A 21,602-nucleotide genomic window follows, 5' to 3' on the forward strand; every position below is an offset into this window, starting at 1 on the left:
ACAAAAAGGAGGAGAGAGGAAGAGAATGAAGACGAGGAGAAATTAAAGTAAAAAAAGGAAAATATGAAGATGACCTATATAAGCCTCTCTCAGACATTCAATTTCACATCTTTTCCCTCTTTTTTATTTAGGTCAGAAAGAACCATTAATTATAACCACTGCAACAAAGATGGTACAAGGTCAAGTCTCGAATATGTAGGCCACTGAGAATGCATATTGTAGATCAGACAGACAGACACACAGACAGAGACAGACAGGGGAAGGCGTAATAAAATACCGTCTCTGCTTTAATGTTGATGAGTGTGATAAAGACGATTTTAATGCCCCAACGTCTGCGCTGAGGACATGGTAAATTCTGGAAGTCAGGGGAAGAAATAAGGGGTCATTCTTACACATTTCAGCGCCCAAGTACACACATTTGACAAGGCTTTCGTAGGAGGTTCGTGCATATCCATGGGTAGTTTTATATAATCCTGGTGGTAGTTTGGCCATCACACTGTACCATGAACCTGAAAAACACTCATTAGAACCCGATTTATCTCCTTTTTGGCCTTTGGAAATCGCTGATGTGAGAATACCGACCCGAAGATTTAGGAAAAGAACTTGGAAGAGAGTGAATAACTTGGAAGAGAGTGAATAGCCTTGGTTGTGAGGGAGAGATGTATCCAGGCTAATCTTACTCCGCTTATTCATTTGTTTATTCACTTGCGATAGACAACAGACCAACGATTAAATAGAAAAGTAAAAAGGATATGTCCACAAAAGTATATACTGTTTCTGTCAAGTTGAATAAAGGTGTCTGGATTGCTGCTGCTCTCCTCTTTATATTTTGACCGCATTTAGTAACAGCATGCATATAAACGATAACGATAACACATGAAAGAATAACATTTAGACTTATTTCCGACTGATCTCTTGCAATCTCCTTGTATCCTTGTGTATATTAATGAATCCCTTCTCATAATAAGACGTTCGAAATTATAATATATTGTATGGTGATTCTTTTTACCGATTTGAGCCGGCCGTCAGTTTTTAGTTAAGTCTAATGAATCATCTTACACTATCATTACAAAGTTTTTGAGGGAGTAGTAATGCTTATAACGTTGTTTGCTATCATGGTCGTGAAATGAAAATAAATTACTGTGAAGAGAAGAGCAGAGGAATGAGAGACCGCATTGCAGAAAATAAAAGAAGGACTTGGTAAGAAGATTGGTAAGCAGAAGTGTGTTACCCCACGGAAGCTATATGCTGGTTGTAAAATTAAAGATCATAATAAAGACAAGAGGAGGATAATGGGATAAAAGGCCACAATGGAAATACATAAAAAGAAAAGAAAAACAGTGCACGAAGCTTGGAATGGGGAAATTTATGATCTTGAAGAAGCTAAACTAGTTGTGAAATAAAAGGGAGATACGTACAGTGAGACGAGAAAAATAATGAATGAGAAAACACACTCGAAACACCGAAAGGTCTGCTACGCATGGAAAAAAAATCATGAAGCTTGTATGGGAGAAGTTTATTATCAGAATCAAAACTGGTTGTGAAATAAAAGGGAGATACGGTGAAGACAAGAAAACCACTTAACTGAGAGAAAGGTATAAACTAAGTAAAGTTTGTGGCATACGCTGTAACTGCGCGCGAGAGAACACGCTGGAAATGCTGAGAAGAAAAAGGGTCCGGTATTAACTTTTATGGGGAAGTTTTATTATCCTCAGAAGAGAAAACTAAACTGGCTGTGAGGATGCGACACCACCCGAGAATACTGAAGACTTCACTGGACAGAAGGTTTATATGATACATTTTTTCGTGTTATTCAAGTAAGAACTCAATGGGCGTGTGCTTTACTTTAAGAATAGATCAAAGTATGTATCATAGTGGTGACGCGAGATTATTGAAGTTGCTGCTCAATGCCACGTCAGAGAAAACGCCATTGCACGGCGCGTTATGGTGGAGTACTGCTGCAGCTGGAGGACCCGACCAGCTGTTTACTAGGTCCTGCGTTTCGTTATTTACGGAGCAATTTAATGCCCCTAATTATCTTTACTAATAGATTTATGGTCTCATCCCTAACATTATCACACACACACACACACACACACACACGGAGCTCCTAGTGCAGTGGCAAGCTCGCTCGCCTCACAACCGAGAGGTCACGGGTTCGATTCCCGGGCAGAGTGGAAACGGATAGGCGGTATCGTTTCATTCCCTGTCATCCCAGCGCCAGCAGTGAATGGGTACTGGGTGTCAGTCAGGGGTTGTGTCCCGCCTCCCGGCGTGTGGGTGTGAGGAGCTGTATCCAAAGACCCGTCACTTGTGAGCTCCAAGATCAGTTGGGGAGGGGACCGGCTGGCGATCGGGAATCTATGTGGTCAGACCATGCACACATGCTGCCTTCCTTGCACAAAACTTTATAACTTTCCGTCATCTCGTGAGGCGACGCTACTTTCCCGTTGCATCACCAAAAAAGTTCAATACGTACGAAACAAGTTTTACTGCCTCCCTCTGACCCCTCCCCTTCCCGGTCCCTGACGTAGTCTGACCCTCAGTCACTCCTCCCCTCTCCTTGGCCCTCCCTGGCTCCTGGCCCTTTCCCTCTCCCCTCCCATCCCCATTCTTGACCCCTGGCGTATCCTTTCTCTTCTCCTTTCCCTCCCCTCCCTGACTCTTCCCCCCATTTCTCTCCCTAGTCCCTGGTGTAGTCTTCCCTTACCCCCCCCCCCCCCTCCCTGGCCCCTGACACGGCCTAACACAGCCACGTAACGCCCGAGCCATCAGCTGACGCACAAAATTGGAACCATCGACTAAGTGCCAATACCTGCAATTATCCTCCACGTCATTACAGTTTGGAAGGCATGAAGTTTGTAATAACAGTAATAATAATCAGCTATTATTAGTCCACTGTAGGAGCCTTTCCAATAATTTCCACTCCTATCTACCTAGTGTTAGTGTGCTCCATTCTGTCTCGATAAAGGTTCTAACTTCACCTCTCAATATCTCTCTAACCTAACGAATAATTTCTGAGTTATTGCACTGGCACTTTGAGTTGTCTATGTTAACGAATAAACTACTGATTGTAATAGTAAAGCGTTTCCTTTTACGATTGTCTGTTACCTAACTCATCCGCCTCCAACGAAGACTGATTTGATTTTCTACCCAGTCCTCTGCCTGCCCCGACCTCCATTATTCTTGGGTTGCCACTCTGTCACTTTGATTGCATCTATTATCAGTAATTAATGAAACTACTGGTCGCGATTATTAGTCTATTAATTTCATCTCCCCTTCTGGTTCTCCTTTTGTCCTGACTTTTATAATTAGCTACAAGGTCACCACTGTTACTTCGGTTGCATCTGTTGTCAGTAATGAAGGAAGCTGCTGGGTTGAGATATTGTCTTTTAATTTCATCTCTCTATTTGGCTTTCTTTTTGGCCTGACTTCTACAATTCCTGGGTTGTTAGTTTGGCTGCACCTGTTATCAGTGATCAAGAGAGGTACTGGTTATTGTGATTTGCAGACTTTATAATTCATATCTCCTCCTGGTTCTCTTACTTTGTCTATCTATTTGTTACCCATAATTAAAAGCAACTCCCTGTACTGTGAACGCGAAAGATTACTACGTTAAATATTTGTTATCAGTAATAAAAAAAAGAAACTGTGTTGGATAACGCGAAAGATGAAAATATTAGTTAGTTTGATCTGCTGTCCGGGAAAATAAAGCGACCCAATTAGTTTCCTCAATGATTCATCCTTGTTCCGGATGGCGGATCGTTAAGTTGGTCGCTCTGCTTCGAACGTGAAATACTTTGAAGCTCCGAAACCTCATCATTTCGGACATTTAGGAACACTGAACTGTTCTGCGATTCATTAGCGAGAGTTTTGCCGGATATTTTTTGGGGATGTAATTTTTTGTGAGAGTAATGTGCGTGTATGTTACAGGTCAGCAACGGGTCTGCAAATATTACGCCTGTGTTCTTTTTGTCATTTAACAAGAGTTTCTTTATTCACTTTTTTCAAGGACAGATATTGGATGGCTAGTTGACTCTTTTATTCCATCCAGCTTAGTCCTCCTCCTCCTTCTCTTCATTTCCAGTTTTCTCTTTTTTTTTTATGAAGTGGTGACTGGGTCCTTTATTTATGTGTTTGTTGGCTATTATCTTTGTTATTATCTTTTTATCAGGTTTGTTGGTTATTACATATATATTTAAATGGTGACTGTTTTATATAAGTTTGCTGGCGTGTGGGTTATTGTTTGCTTGAAGTCCTTACCGCATGTGTTATTTTGAAGCACTGTACATGTTTATTACCAGTTAGCAGTTGTTACCGGGCGACGTGACTGTCTTTCTCTCACTGCCTTTAATCCTGTCCATGTCTTACGTCCGTCGCGTTTTTTTTTCTTTCTCCTTGCACTGTTTCTTTCTGAGGGCAGGTCTTTTAAGCAGGTAAATGGCGTGATGACATTTTGATGGGCTGTTTACCTGGCGACGTCCGTGACCTGAGCCTATTTATTTTCTCTTTATTTTTCACATCTTACGTCTGTCATATTTGTTTCCCTTTCATTTTACTGGTTTTTAAAGTTAAGGTCATTCTAACAGGGACGAGTGGCGTGATTATTACTGTCATTGTTTACCAGGCGACGTTCATTGCTTTATTTTTATTCATACGCTCTCGGTTTATTCATATTTTTCGTCCATTCTTTTTATTCATGCTTCTCGCCATTCTGACAGGTTAGATTTGAATAATTATCCTCAGGTCATTATATACCTGGCGACCTTGATTGCTTATATTTTTCTTCATATATTCTACCTCCCTTTGCGGCGGGGGTAAAGGTAAGGTAATTTGCAACAGGTAAGTAGTGTGATTACAGCTAGAAAGGCTTTTACCTGGACACGCTGACTATTTCTATTCTCATTTTTTTTCTATTTTTATTCATATTTTTCGTACTTTCGTTGCACTGGGTTTAAAAGGAAGGTATATATTAACAGGTAGGTACTGTAGTCACCTCTGAATGAGCTGTTACCTGGAAACGCTGACTTTATACTCTCACTTTTATTTTCTATTTTCATTCATAATTTTCGACCTACACTTGCATCGGGTTCAAAGGGAAGGTAATATTTAACAGATAATGTGGTCACTTTGGAATGAGCTGGTACCTGGAAATGTCGACTATTCTCACTTTTATTTTCTATTTTCACTCATATTTTTCTTACTTATATTTGCATCGGGTTCAAAGGGAAGGTATTATTTAACAGGTAAAGTACTGTGGTCACTTTTGAATAAGCTATTACCTGGAAACGTCAACTATTCTCACTTGTATTTTCTACTTTCATTACTGTTTTTCTCCCTTTCTTTGCATTAGGTTTTAAGGAAAGGTAAATATTAACATGTAAGGCACTGTGGTCACTTTTAATTAAGCTGTTACTTGGAAACGCTGGCAATTTCTAACTTCATTTCTATCTTCATTCATATTTTTTGCCCTTTCCTTGCAGTGGGTTCGAAGGGAAGGCAACATTCAACAGGTAAAGTACTGTGGTCACTTTTAATTGAGCTGTTACCTGGAAACGCTGACAATTTCTATCCTCATTTCTATCTTCATTCATATTTTTCGCCCTTTCCCTGCAGTAGGTTCGAAGGGAAGGCAATATTCAACAGGTAAAGTACTGTGGTCACTTTTGAATGAGCGGTCACCTTGCAGCTTGCTGGTTATTATCGCGGTGCGTTTGTGCGTTGGGAGAACCTCGCCTCGTCGCCTTGTAAATTGATGACGAGGTGAGTGGAATCTAACTGTATGCCCTCGCGGCCCTCAGGATGTTAATGAAGAAAGATGGCGGCACTTCAACCTTTCCCTACGATGAGTGTACGAGAGTAAAGGAAAGAAAATATATACCGGAGAGAATTGGAGAATACACAAAAAGGTGAAACAATAAGAGGGTAAAAAAATTTCGAAAGAGAACAATATAAAGAAAAAAATGTACACAAATGATAAGAGAAAAATATATCAAAATTGAATAATAAGGAGGTAAAAAAAGGAAGGACAAAAAAAAAAAGGATTAAGGAAATATCTGTGAATGAGCAAGAAAGGAGATGGGGAACAAAGAAAACAGAAAAGGAGAAAATAAAAATAAAATAAGCAAAAGACTGAAGAATACATATACGAAAAGGCACAATCATGAGAGGGTAAAGAACACGTCGAAGAAGAACAATATAAAGAAAAGAAAAGAAGGCTTGGGGAAGTTATAAACGAAAAAAAAAAAAAAAGATAGGAAAATAAAACTGCCACAAGAACCTTAAAGAAAAAAAAAATGGAACACGAGGGGAAAAAGTGGATATGATGAGAAAATTATTAAGGAAGGGATAAATGAAGATGAGGCAGAAATGGAGGTAAGGAAAAATACACGAGGAAGGAGAGGAAAGAGCAAATTGGAGGAAATGTGAACGAAAAAACAACTGAGATAAAAAAAATCCAGGAGAGAGAGAGAGAGAGAGAGAGAGAGAGAGAGAGAGAGAGAGAGAGAGAGAGAGAGAGAGAGAGATATATATATATATATATATATATATATATATATATATATATATATATATATATATATATATATATATATATATATATATGCGAGGAAAAATAAGGACGATAAAAATTATTATAGGGAAAAAAAACCACAAAACGAAAACAAGATACTAAACATTAAAAGAAAAAAATGGGAGATAAAGTCTGCTTAAAACTATATGTGGACTGTACGTTTCACCTGCTGCGCACACACACACACACACACACACACACACACACACACACACACACTAAGTCCCATCGCCTCTACACCCAACATCAAATTCTATAGATCTTGCCACACACAACACTCAGCCTTCCCCTACATTCCACCCCTCCTCTCCTCTCCTCTCCTCTCCTCTCCCCTCCCCTCCCCTCAACCTCTGCCACAACACTTTGCCTCCCTATACAATTGCAGCCCTCCCCTCCCCTGTCACAACACTCTGCTTCCCCCTACAGTCACACCCCTCCCTTCAAGCTCCATCACAACACCCTGCTTTCCCCTACAATTGTCCCCACCCGTCCTCTCCCCTCACCCCACTACTTAACCCCCACCATAACACTGTCATCCTCTCCCCTATCCTCCCCTCTCCCCCACCACAACACCCTACCTTCCCCTACAATTTCCACCACCCGTCTCCTCCCCTTCTCCCCCCTCCTTAACCCTCACCATAACACTGCCATTCCCTCCCCTATCCTCCCCTTAACCCCCGCCACAACATATCAAGGAACCCACTTAGCCTCTGCACCTCAATTTCTTTCCCCTTCCTGTTATGACTGACAGCGCCTCACTTTTTTAAGACAAGTTCACGTAAGAGAGGCTGGAGACAGGTTGAAGTTACTTTATATTTTGTTTGACTCATGTATTTATGTACGAGTATGTATATGTCTTTGACGGTGGAGATATATAATTGAAGCTTCGTTTGGCCATAGGATTGATTTTATTTTACTAGTTTAATTTTATATACATTTCTTTTAGTGGTATATTCTATTTTGCCTATTTATTTGTTTACTTATTTCTTTAACGGTGGTAAGAGATAATTTGAAGCTGTCTTTGGTCACAGGATATATTTAATTTTACTTACTCATTTACACATTTCTTTTACAGAGGAGAGAGATAACTGAAGCTGTCTTTCTCCATTGTATATTTCATTGTACTAATTTATTTTTACGTATATTTTTCTTACGATGGAGACAGGTAAATGAGGATGCCTTTGTTCATAGCATATTTCATTTTCCTGATTAATTTTATGAATATTTCTTTTACACTGGATATCTAAGTGGAGCTGTCTTTGACCATATCATATTTAATTTTCCTTATTTAGTTTTACATTACTTTTCCGGTGGAGATAACTGAGCCTCAAGGCGACCCACACACCAATTAGGGTATGCAGTCAAACGGTGATCGAGTTAGGCAATTAAGGGATGCCATCTTGCTTCATTCATTCCGCCTGACGACTCTCTTCCAGCTCCACTCTCGCGGCTGTCCCCCACTCGTTAGCTCGCCGCGAGTTCTATTTCCAAGCCACGATCCCTTGCGGACAGTTTCCCAATATCCCGTCAAGCTTCTAAAGTCCCCCTCGTCCTCCCTCCCGCCTACATCACTCAAACATATTGCTTCCATCACTGCTCTGTTCTTGATCTTTTCTCTCAGTCTCGCAGAAACCCTTCAGGTTATGTCACTTTTAATCGACTGTCACAATACTTTTCTATTTCACACCAAACGGGAAAAAATACGTCGACACACACACACACACACACACACACACACACTCGCCATATATGTACGTTTCCACACTTCATACCCACGTCTTTGCCTGCGCCTGCCACTCAAGATTATCCCGTCCGTACACTTAATTAACAAGACCGGCACCAGACTCTCTCACTCCCGCAAACTTTTCCTTATTAGTTTAACCCCTTGACTGCGGATTTCCTACAAGAAGACATCACCAAGCTACAGGAACGGAACAGAAAGTGGCTGTAAAGTCGTGCACCTTGGGAGGGGATATCCAGCATACCAATACCACATGGCAAACACACCACTATCCACCACAGAGGCAGAGAAAGACCTGGGAATATATGTTACCAGGCTACCAGTGAAAGCTAAATCCGTGCCAATCGCAGCGGACGGGTTAAACAGTCCAAGATCATCCTTTGCTACTCTCTCTCTCTCTCTCTCTCTCTCTCTCTCTCTCTCTCTGTATCTTTTCGAGTTAAAATACACGAGGAACGTTTTGCTGCTACACCATTTGTTGAACTGCGGCATCAACACATCTTAAAATATTGTGACAGACAGCAATTGCGTTATCTATTTATTTTTTTGAGGCCGGGGTAAATATGACGACGGAAGGACGTAACTAAACAACGAAGGGAAAGGAAAAAGTGCCGAGTTGACTTATTGAACTAAAACACCCAAACATCTTACAACAAAACACTAAAACAAGCAGTATTTCCGTTTTTTAAAGATATCGAAAGAACGTAATAAAACTACAACAACAACAAAAAACGGAGAAAGAGCAAAATAGTGTCAGGTTTACTGGATGAATACGAAATAACACTAAAAATGCGTAATTCATATATATTTTTCTTTTTGGCAAATGTAACGAATGAGACCGTAAGAAAACAATACAGGTAAAGAAAACAAAGCGTTGAGTTTAAGTGTTCACCTAATAAAACAAAACTTTTGAAAATAAATCATTAAAACAATTTTTTATATATTTTTGATGAAGACAACGACCGAAAACCTTAAAAAACAAGCAATATTTATAATTTTAGTAAAGACAACGGCGACAGAACAACAACAAAAAATAAATAAATAAAAGGATAAGAAAATTTGTCTCGCCATTTTTTTCTGTTTTCTGAAAAGCAAACAAATCCTATATTACGATACGGAACGAAAAAAAAAAAAAAAAAAAAGTCAGAACATTAATTTTCAAACTAAAGCATTAAAACCCCAAACAACATGAAGCTTTTCTATCATAAAACAAAACGCACGCAATACAATTTAAGTTAGAGAATAAGAGCGAGGTCTTAAAATTATACACATTACCCCCCCTCTCTCTCTGGGCTAATGTGTGATGAAGGCGTGTGAAATTGAATCATGAAAGGGGATTGAGATGAAGGAGATAGATTCGTGTGGAGTAGCGCGATCATTTCCCTACAACCAGGCCCGGAAATTTAATTGTGGGTGAAGAAAGAAAACGGAAAGATGAATCGAGATAAAACGTGTGTGTGTGTGTGTGTGTGTGTGTGAAGGGAGAAAAGAGAGAGGAGAGGAGAGGAGAAGAGAGACCAGAACGCAAGAGAAGATTAATAAAATAAAGTAAAAAGGAAGGGATGAGAAAGTAAAATAAAAGCGAGAGAGAGAGAGAGAGAGAGAGAGAGAGAGAGAGAGAGAGAGAGAGAGAGAGAGAGAGAGAGAGAGAGAGAGAGAGAGAGAGAGAGAGAGAGAGAGAGAGAGAGAGCAAGGCGGGTCGAAAAGAATTGTTGCAGGGATGATAAATGATGATGAGATGAAACGCTGAGAGTTGAGATTTGGAACTGTGGTGGGAGGCTGCGGCGACTCGGAAAATAATTATATCATTGTCCCTCCCCTTCCCCCCCCCCTCTCTCTCTCTCTCTGACTTTTTTGTTACTTTCTATCTATCAATCAATCTATCTATCAATCTATCTATCTATCTATCTATGAAGAGCTGATCACCTCGTTAGAGCAATATAACTTTATAGGGTCTGGTCTAACGTAATTCTCTCTCTCTCTCTCTCTCTCTCTCTCTCTCTCTCTCTCTCTTAACTCCAATCCATTCCCACTCCTTTCCCTATTCTTCCCTTTATTATTTTTTTCTCTCTCTTCCTATCCACTTCCTCATCTCTCCTTTCTCTTCCCATTCTTTCCTCTCTCTTCCCTTTATTAATTTTCGCTCTCTCTCACTCTATCTATCAATCTATCTCTTTTAATTCCTATCCATTCCCTCTCCCTTCCTTTCCCCATTCTTCCCTTTATTATTTTTTCTCTCTCTTCCTATCCACTTTCTCATCTCTCCTTTCTCTTCCCATTCTTTCCCCTCTCTTTTCTTTATTGATTTTCGCTCTCTCTCACTCTATCAATCTATCTCTTTTAATTCCTATCCATTCCCTTACCTCTCCTTTTCCTTCACTTCCTCTCTCTTATTTTATTCCTACATTTTGTTCAGTCTTCTCTTTTTTTTTATTTTCCATTCCCTCACCTCTACTTCTTTTACTTTTTATCGTCTCTCCTCCCTTTATTAATCTTCTTTTACAATCTCATCTCTCTCTCTCTCTCTCTCTCTCTCTCTCTCTCTCTCCCCTGCCAGCCTCCCCCTAGACATCTTTTATTCCACGGGCATTCATCTCTCCTATATTTGATGAGAGCCGCCAAAGGAAGGGAAGAAAGACCTGGATTGTACTTTCTGGCGCAATTACGTGAAATTACCTTACCGGTCAGAGAGAGAGAGAGAGAGAGAGAGAGAGAGAGAGAGAGAGAGAGAGAGAGAGAGAGAGAGAGAGAGAGAGAGAGAATTTCTACCCAGTCTCCTCGGGAATATAATATGTAATGTATGTATTCTTCAGCGGACGAGAGAGCGAGAGAGTAAAGAGAATGTAGAGAGTAAAGAGAAAGCAGGAAGATTATTAGTTTTTTTTCCTTATAGTGTTACGATAAGGTGGAAAAATAGGTGAAGAAAATATAAGATGCACAGTTGTCTTGAAGATGTTACGATAAGAGCGAAGAGAAGTATAATAAAATAAATGCTGCACAAGTTTCTTTACAATAATACAAAATAGAACGAGAAAAGGTTCAGAAAAAATAACTAGCACAACTTTCCTATTAATATGAAAAAACAAAACAAAAAATGTATGGAAGAAAAATACATGTGAAATTTTCTTGGCAATAAGAATATAAAAGAATAAATTAGGTATAGAAGAGAAAAAAATCAAGGTGCAATTTTCTCTGGAATGATACAAAAATAACACGAATATGGAAAGAGGAAAACTAAGCGGTTCACAATTTTCTTTACAATGATACAAAAAAAAAAGGAAAAATGGTAAAGAAGAAAACTAAACGGTATGCAATTTTCTCACAATAAGAAAAGAACGAAAAAAAAAGAGAAATACAAAAACACTTTCCTTTAAAATCATAGAAAAAAGAATGGATAACAAGGTATGGCAGAAAACAATAAGCACAAAAAAACAAAAAATCCCAGAAAAAAACAAAGATGATAAAAAACTAAGAGGTGAACAATCTTCTTCATAATACAAAAAGAGAACGGATAAAAAGGTGTTACAGAAAGGAAAAAAAAAGAAGAAAAAAAGAGAAAAACTAAACATGAGGACAAAAAAAATAGAAAAACTAATAATGACAGAAAAACATGATGAAACCTAAAAAACACAAAAAAAAAGAGAAAAAACTAAACATGACAAAACCTAAAAATGACAAAAAAACAAAAAAATGAGAAAAACTAAAAAAATGAGAAAAAACTAAAAAATGAGAAAAACAAAAAAATTAGACAACAAAGAGTAGTGATTGACGGAGTGGGCGCCTGTCACTAGTGGCGTCCCTCAGGGCTCGGTTCTTGGCCCAGTGCTCGTCATTATTTACATCAACGACGTGGATGTTGGACTCAATAACCGCATTAGTAAATTTGCAGACGACACAAAGATTGGTAACTCGGTTCTGACTGACGAAGACAGGCAAAGCCTCCAAGAGGATTTGCACAAAATTTCAGCTTGGTCGGATAGATGGGAGATGCCCTTTAACGTAGACAAGTGCCAGGTCCTTCAAGTTGGAACGAGGAATAAAAAGTTCGAATACGAAATGCGCGGCGTTAAACTCAAAAGCGTTCAATGCGTCAAGGACTTGGGGGTCAAAATCGCGTCAAACCTCAAATTCTCACAGCAATGCATCGATGCAGCAAATAAAGCGAACAGAATGTTGGGCTTCATTAAAAGAAACTTTGTATTCAAGAATAAAGATGTAATACTCCCGCTCTACAACAGTTTAGTCAGACCCCACTTGGAATATGCGGTACAGTTTTGGTCTCCCCACCATGCAAAGGATATTGCTAAATTAGAAGGTGTTCAGCGTCGGGCAACGAAAATGATCCCTTCCTTGCGCAACAAATCCTACGAAGAAAGGCTTTCTACCCTTAACATGTTCTCTCTTGAGAAACGTCGCCTCCGAGGAAAACTGATCGAATGTTTTAAAATACTTAATGGTTTCACGAATGCAGACAGATCAACATTGTTTATGATCGATGACACTTTGCGCACGAGGAACAATGGCGTAAAACTCAGATGTAGACAAGTAAATTCAGACTGCACCAAATTTTTCTTCACCAACGTTGTAGTGCGAGAATGGAATAAGCTTCCACCATCAGTGGTCCAGTGTAACACGATTGACTCCTTCAAAAATAAGCTCGACCGTCACTTCTTTCAACTTAATATCAACTAGAGTAGAAATGCAACGTTTTGGAGTCATCTGATTAATGTAAAATCACTTAGGTTTAAGGACAGACCACCAAGTCTGGACCATGGGGTCTGTGTGGTCTGATTTTCTATGTAAATCTCTCTCTCTCTCTCTCTCTCTCTCTCTCTCTCTCTCTCTCTCTCTCTCTCTCTCTCTCTCTCTCTCTCATGAACATACGTACGCACACCACGCATGTATCTTTTTTTCTTCCAGGTTTTGGGAAATATATCAGAAAAAAACGAGAAAAAATAACCAGGCATAAATTTTATTTGGAAAGAATGTCAAAAAAAAAAAAAAAAAAAACAACAACAACGACATAGACTCCTGGTTCCGGATAGACAATGATGCAAGAATAATACAAATATAAGAGTACATATTTAGATTTTCTTGAAGGTGACACACACACACACACACACACACACACACACACACACACACACACACAAAATAAATTATGATTCTCCTTCCTCGCTATAGTTTTTCCTCTTTAAACATATTATAGAGGTGAAGATTTTTAATATGAGACGAAACAAAAGGAAAAAAAAGTTGTATTTGAGATTAGTTAGCAATTATATATTCTGGATTTGGGTGAGGAGACAAGACGCAAACGAGACAATTATAGTAAAAGTGAAACATAGCTGAAAATTTTATGGTGTAGACTGAAAAAAAAGTTACAGTAGTTGACGAAGGCCAAAAATATCAAAACCAGAATTTCGGTGAAAAGTACACAAAGAAAAAAAAAGGGGAAAAAGAAGGAAAGAAAAAGTTAGTGGCAGAGTTCCTGGCGAGGCGATAAAAAGTTACAGAAGTTGGTGAATGGAAGAAAAAGAAAAAGAAGAACCATTTTTGGGTGAGATATAGACATAAAGAAATGAAAAGAAGGAAAGGTTAGTGGCAGAGTTTTGGCGAGGATAAAAATATAAAAATAAAAAATTGAGATAGTTGTTTTAGAGACCGACACAATAAATGCATTAGTTGGTACAAAAGAAGAACAACACTATATGGTAAAAAAGTGTACAAGGAAAAGAAAAGAAAGAAAAGTTAGTGAAGGAGTTTTGGCGTGTGGAAAGTTACAATAGTTGGTGTAGAGACAGACACAAGAAATGCACTAGATGGTACAGATAGGAACAATACTATATGGTAAAAAACAGTGCACAAGGAAAAGGAAAGAAAAGAAAGACAAGTTAGTGACAGTTTTGGGCGTGGAAAAAACGTTGCGATGGTTGATGTAATGACAGACAGACACAAGAAATGTATTAGGTGGTACAAATAGGAAGAGTACAATATGGTTAAAAAGTGCAGAAAAAAAGAAACGAATTGAAAAGAAAGAAAAAAAGTTAGTGGCAGAATTTTGGGCGTGGATAAAAAACAAATACCGATAGTTAGTGTAAAGGCAGACTCAAGAAATGCATTAGTTAGTACATATAGGAACAATAAAAATGGTAAAAACAAAACAAAACACACAGAATAGAAAAGAAAGGAAAGAAAAAAGTTAGTGGTAAAGTTTGGGCGTGTGGGAAAAGAAAGTTACAATAGTTGGAGTAGAGACAGACATGAGAAACGTTGGTACAAAGGAGAACAATACAAAACGGTCACCGGTATTAACGCCCCCAGAGATCCGCCCTTCCCTAGAGCTGAAGGTGATTGGTGGAGTTTGTTGTTGTTGGCATTGTTGTTACTGGTGTTGTTATTGTCTTTGATGTAATGAATAAATACCTACACCATGAACATTACATTACTCGGTGCTAAACAGATAAATATATTGATTCGTATTAAGATGAGAAATTTGTTAGTGTAGAAATAAGGATGAATTAATTGGCTAGAATAGAGATGAAGACAAATCTATTACATCACTAGAAACAGCTCAGTGACATAAGAAAACAAAAACGAAAGCCCGCCTGCTAGTACAGACGAACAATAGATTAGCTGATGCTGAGAGGAGCAATTTGTCAGATGTTGTAGAGATAAAGAGAAAAGATAAAAAGAATAAGAGATAGAGAGAACAGACAAATTTATTAGCTGGTATTAAAATGAACAATAAATTAGTTGGTATTAGGGCAAAAAGTAAATTAGCTGGTATTAAGATGAGCAACAGGCCAAAATATGAAGAAGTCAGTGTAGAGATAGACAAATACTGTAGCTGGTATAAATGAAGGCAAATATATTAACTGGTATAGAGACATATATTGAATTAGCTGGTAAAGACGACATTAAATTAGGTGACAGTAAGGCGAAGAATAGATTACTCGGTATTAAGAGGAATATTAGTCAGTATGGAGATAGACATACTTTAGATGCTATACAGATAAAGACAAATGCATCAGCTGGTATAGAGATGAACATAAATTTAGTGTTAAGGTAAAATAATGAGTAAAAGTAAATAGATTAAATAAAGTAACATCAAAATCAGTGTAAAGATAAAGTAATACATAAAAGTGAATAAAGTAACAGTAAATTTAGTGTAGAGATAAAGTAATAAATAAAAGTGAATAAAGTAACAGTAAATTTAGTGTAAAGATACAGTAAAAAATAGAAGTAAATAAAGTAACAGTAAATTTAGTGTAAAGAAGAAGTAATATATAAAAATAATTAGAGGTAAATAAAGGAACAATAAATTTAGTGTACAGAAAAAGAAAAAAAAACATTAGCTGGAATAGAGATCAACAACAAAATACTTGGTGCAGAAAGGTCAAGCTTACATTTACAGCTATTTTGGGGGTAAAAATAAAGAGAAAAAATATAAAAAAAGAAGGAAGGGTTTAGTGACAGGATCGACAGCATATTTTTTTTTATTTCATGAGTTTTTTTTGTTCTCTCTTCCAGGGGCAAGAAAAGACAAAACGTACAGAATTTTATATGCAACGGAAATAAAAATGAATAAAAATCGAACGAAATAAATCTTTGTTCCTGTTGCGAAAGCGAGTGTAGGAAGATAGAATTTCGTCAAGCTATTTCTTTTTCTATTTTATTTTTATCTTTTTTTTTCCTATCCTTTTTTGACAGACAAGCGGCGGCAGCGACCATCACTCCCCCCCCCCCCCTCTCTCTCTCTCTCTCTCTCTCTCTCTCTCTCTCTCTCTCTCTCTCTCTCTCTAGCTCCCTCTCCCTGTCTCCACCCTTCCTTTCCTCCCTCTCTTCCATTGCTTTCGTCCTTCCTTCGTTCCCTACTCTCTCTAGTTTCGTTTCCCCTCCTCCGTTCATTTCCTGCCCTCCCCCCCTCCTTCCATCTATTCCACCTTCTCTTTCTTTCTCCTTCTCTCTTCCTTCCTTCCCTTCTCTCCTTTGTTATCTCTCTTTCTCCCCTTTTTTTTCTTCCCTTAAATCTTTCTTCTTACATCTACCTTTTTTGCTCTTTTCTTTTTTCATTCCCTTTCTCTATCTCACGCCCCTCCTTCTTTCTTTACTTCCTTTCATCCATCCATCCATCCATATATTCTTCTTTCCTTTCACCCCTCCCTCCTTCTATCCTTCCTTTCATCCTTCGTTCCCTCATTTCATCCATCCTTCCTTCTTTCCATCCCTCCTTCCATCGTTCCTTTCCTTCAAGCGCGCAGGGCCTCAGATACCTTGTTAGTGCTATAATACCACCTGTCAGAAGTAGTCCCTGAATAGCCGCTGGGCAGGTGAAGCGATGAGCCGAGGCAGGTGTGGGAGACAGGTGGACGCAGCAGGTGAAGGGAAGGAGAACAGGGAGAAGTGATGGGGGTGAAGGGAAGGAGGTGATGGGAAGGGGAAAGCAGGAGAGATGAAGGGCAGTAAAGGCGACGGGGGTGGAAACAGGTGAAGGGAAGGGGAACCAAAAGTGAAGGAGGTGATAGGGAAGGGGAGCCAGGAAAAGTGAGGGGGAGAAAATATGATGGGGGTGAGGGGAAGGAGGTGAAGGGAAGGGAAACCAGAAGACATGAAGGGGAGAAAAGGTGATGAGAGCGAGAGGAAAGACGTGAGGGAAGTGAAGTGAGAGGGGGGAGCTAGGCGAAGGGAAGGGGAGGATCGGACACGTGCCAGGAATGGGAAGGGTGAGAGTAAGCAAATAGGGGAGGCAAGTGAACGGGTGGGGAGGGGGAGTAAGGTATGGGAGATGGTGGAGGAGGGCCAGGTGATGAGGGGGAAGGGCCAGGTGATGAGGAGGAAGGGCCAGGTGATGAGGGGGAAGGGCCAGGTGATGAGAGGGAAGGGGCGAGGTGATGAGGGGGAAGGGCCAGGTGATGAGGAGGAAGGGCCAGGTGATGAGGGGGAAGGGCCAGGTGATGAGGGGGAAGGGCCAGGTGATGAGGAGGAAGGGCCAGGTGATGAGGGGGAAGGGCCAGGTGATGAGAGGGAAGGGGCGAGGTGATGAGGGGGAAGGGCCAGGTGATGAGGAGGAAGGGGCGAGGTGATGAGGGGGAAGGGGCGAGGTGATGAGGGGGATGGGGCGAGGTGATGAGGGGGAAGGGGCGAGGTGATGAGGGGGAAGGGGCGAGGTGAGGGGAAATGAGCGCACAAACCCCATGAACCAGACTAAAAGGTCTGTCTCCAAACCTAAGGAAAGCGATATCGAACGACTACCAATACGTTGCAACTCAGCCTGAGCGAGCATCAAGGTGGAGGAAGCGGCGGCCGAACTTGCCTTCATACCAATCAATCGCGTTCTGTTAAACCATGCAGTGAAGGCGGGAGCTCGTTCCAGTGTCGTACCCGAACATGAACAAAAATAGAACTCGGTGCAGTCGGAATGTTTTGTTTACACTCAAGTTTAGCGCCGTTATTTCTCGTTAGCTTCGTGTCATCGATCATAAACAATTTGTGAGAGGAGGCACGTGAAGGGAGCCAGACGGGGTGCGAGGAGTAATGGGATTGGGAGGGGGGAAGGGGAGGGGAAAGGAGGAGGGAAGAGAAAGGGAACACGTGGCAAATAAACGTATCAGAGAAAGTGAAATGAGGAGTAGGTGGGGAAAGGTGAGATGATTTGAGGTGACTTGAGTGGGCGGGGGAAGGGAAGAGAGGGGAGCGAGGGGGAGGAGAGGAAGGGAGCAGGGAAAACGCCGAATATAACCGCATCAGGTAAAGTGAAATGAGTAGGTGAGGACAGATATGATTTGAGGTGACTTGAGTGGGCGGGGGAAAAGAAGAAGGGGAAGCAACGAGGAGGGAAAGAAGAGGGAACACGTGGAATATACAGGTTAAGTGAAGTGAGTAGGTGAAGACAAGTGAGATGATGTGAGGTGACGAGTGGAGGGGGGAAGAGAAGAACAGGACACAGGGTACGCACTCCATTATTTCCATGCTCTGTACGGTCTCGTTCTTGTATGTGACGGGAATTGAAAGTGTAACTAATATTTCTAAGGCACGATTTTTGAGAGAGAGAGAGAGAGAGAGAGAGAGAGAGAGAGAGAGAGAGAGAGAGAGAGAGAGAGAGAGAGAGAGAGAGAGAGAGAGAGAGAGAATGAAAATCGTGTGTGTGTGTGTGTGTGTGTGTGTGTGTGTGTGTGTGTGTGTTGGGTTACCGTCATCGCCAGCTACCCAGAACTGAAGTGGGCGATGGACGGAAGTTATATATATATATATATATATATATATATATATATATATATATATATATATATATATATATATATATATATATATATATATATATATATATATATATATATATATATATATATATATATATATATATATATATATATATATATATATATATATATATATATATATATATATATATATATATATATATATATAAATGTTGGATAGCGGAGTAGACACACGAAGCAGACATATCAGGATTAATCACTCTAATGGACCGGAGCGATAAATAATTTGGCGCCTCGCCTCCGCCTGAGAATAAAAGTAACGAATAAAACTTCGACTACATTTAATTTCTATCTTATTTATTTTCAGACAATTATAAGAAGTGGTACGTTCGAGGCGATTTAATTGAGCGAACGACAATGCATTCCCTAATTGCGGGACTTGTCAGTTAATGCTGATTTTTTGGTTATCGAATGTCGCATATCACTACTTCTTTTATTTGTATTTCTTTGTGGTAGTCGGTGTTGGCGGCTGTGGGAGTAATTCCTCGCGGCATGACGCTCGTGGTCGCCAGCCAGTACCCTTCCGGTGAGAGGTTTCAGCGCTCGCTAGCCGATCTCTGGGTATTGCTGGGACCTACCCCCCCAGCACCCGCTCCTTGTCAGCGGAAAAATCTTTCGGTCTGAGCGGGGGTTGAAGCTCAACCTGCCTGGCCAGAGCCTGACGGGGCAGAGCCTTACTTCACTGAGCCATGGGAGCGGCTCTGTGTGTGTGTGTGTGTGTGTGTGTGTGTGTGTGTGTGTGTGTGTGTGTGTGTGTGTGTGTGTGAGTGAGTGAGTGTGTGTGTGTGTGTGTGTGTGTGTGTGTGTGTGTGTGTGTGTGTGTGTGTGTGTGTGTGTGTGTGTGTGTGTTTAAAAAAAGTTAATGTGTGTGGTTTTCATTCCCATTCTCTCTCTCTCTCTCTCTCTCTCTCTCTCTCTCTCTCATACACACACAGGCGAGAAAAGGAGCTCGTGCAGAAGCAATGCCATCGTGAACTTTGATCAGAATTTCTTGTCATACTTTCCCAACATGATGCAACCCAGACGGAAACAGACAGACACAGACGCAGGGAAAGATACACACGTCAACATGTAAAGAAGACAGACAGACAAGCGGGAAAACATTCACTCACTCAACATCACACACACACACACACGTGGAGCTTCTAGTCAACTTAACAGGAATTCTGATTGACAGACAAGTGAAAAGAAAACCAAGCAGACATCCAGACACACAAACAGGAAGAAGAGAGGGTCTGTGGGGCCTTTGTACACACACACACACACACACACACACACACACACACACACACACAGGAGGTTTGCAAACACATTGAAAACGTTTACTAGAAATTTACGATTTTCTATTCATTCTGACTGTCTGTACTACTTCAGTTCCGCCGCACTGTTGCTTTCCTTCCTACTCCCTATCGCTATTTTCATACTGACTTCTGAACTTCCTAACTGTATACCCCCGCCCTTCCCTCGGCCTCGCGGCACCTGTCATTCATCTCTATGCTGCCCAACTACATAGTGCAAGAGTTAACCACTATCCTAATTTTTCCATCCCTGTCACTGGTATCATCCGGAACAACTTTCCCTTGTCTGTCTTTCCCCTGATGACGTGAACGTGGAACTCCCCTTGTCTTCCTCATGTGGGAACAGAATTTTCCGACCAATGTTATGTTGCTGATGTGGCCTTGAACTTCTTCCCCCTTCACTGTAAAATAAAAATCACAACACACACACACACACACACACAAAGCCCCCTCCCCCACCCGCCCACACCGATGCAGATGAACAAACATTACTAGCACGATACAAATATATTTCTATTCACATTTCAATCAACAAATTTACCTGGCGCCCGTGACGCAACACGTGTACTTACCAAAAAACTCACAAACGAAACTTGTATCGTCAATTATTCAGCTACAATTTGTTTCGCAGCTCAGTCACAAACTTTTCGTCAAGTATATATATATATATATATATATATATATATATATATATATATATATATATATATATATATATATCTCGGTATACAGTTTTTCCAACGCGCAACAAAAATTTCTTCCTACAAACGCCTATAAATAACTCGCCGCTCAGAAGGCCAAGGTTTCACACATCATTCGCCCTGACATTCTCACTAATTCTTGAAATATTTCGCTTCAGAATTTTACACTTTTGATGTCATTTCGATGCACAACAACGCTCCACATAATGTTTCTTTCGGGCACATTGCGATAAGGATTATAAACACACATTTCAGTATATATAGTCTTTCCATATTGCAAGATAACTCGAAAATACACTAAACACATTTCCCGGTATGTTTTTATATTTTTCTTACGTATTGCGCCATAACTCGAGCATATGAGCCTTGACACATTCCCAGTATTCATATTTTTGTCCATGTTGTGACGTAACTCGAGAATAGGAGACTTATCGGCCCCTCGGAATGTTTTTTTTATCGTTACTCAACAATCAAGACTTTAAACACACTTCACAGCACTTATTTTTTTTCAATATGTGCCATAAATCAAGCACGAGGGACCTTCACAGCTGCTTCTTTTATTTTATTCTTTTATTATTTACTTTCATTATCTACTATTTTTATCTTTAACTGAATTTTGACTATTTGTATGGGGCAGCACTGTCTTCACCGGTCCTTCTGTCTTGTATAGCGGGGTAGCTCCATACAGAGGGACACACACACACACACACACACACAAGTACGGTGCTGCCCTCTATATCTCGGGTAACATTCACAATTGGCTTGCGGACTGGCTCTCTGAGCGGAAACAGAGAGTAGTTCTAAACGGTGTTACATCTAACTGGCTCGATGTCAAAAGCGGCGTACCTCAAGGATCAGTGCTTGGCCCCATGCTCTTCTTAATTTATGTTAATGATATCGATGATGGGCTCACTTGCAAAGTATCAAAATTTGCTGATGACACAAAAATTGCAAGTAAAGTAACTGCGATACTCGACGAAGAAGCTTTACAATCAGATATAGATCGAC

At 40.1% G+C, this 21,602-nt stretch overlaps 1 protein-coding gene across 2 annotated transcripts in view; it reads right to left on the reverse strand.

Moving 5' to 3' along the window:
• Nucleotides 1-21,602, reverse strand: part of LOC127003233 (zinc finger protein 501-like) — a 99,148-nt gene that overhangs the window by 14,529 nt on the left and 63,017 nt on the right. The window lies entirely within an intron of this gene.

This window comes from Eriocheir sinensis, chromosome 25 (assembly GCF_024679095.1).
Source record: "Eriocheir sinensis breed Jianghai 21 chromosome 25, ASM2467909v1, whole genome shotgun sequence".
Classification (NCBI taxonomy): Eukaryota; Metazoa; Arthropoda; class Malacostraca; order Decapoda; family Varunidae; genus Eriocheir; species Eriocheir sinensis.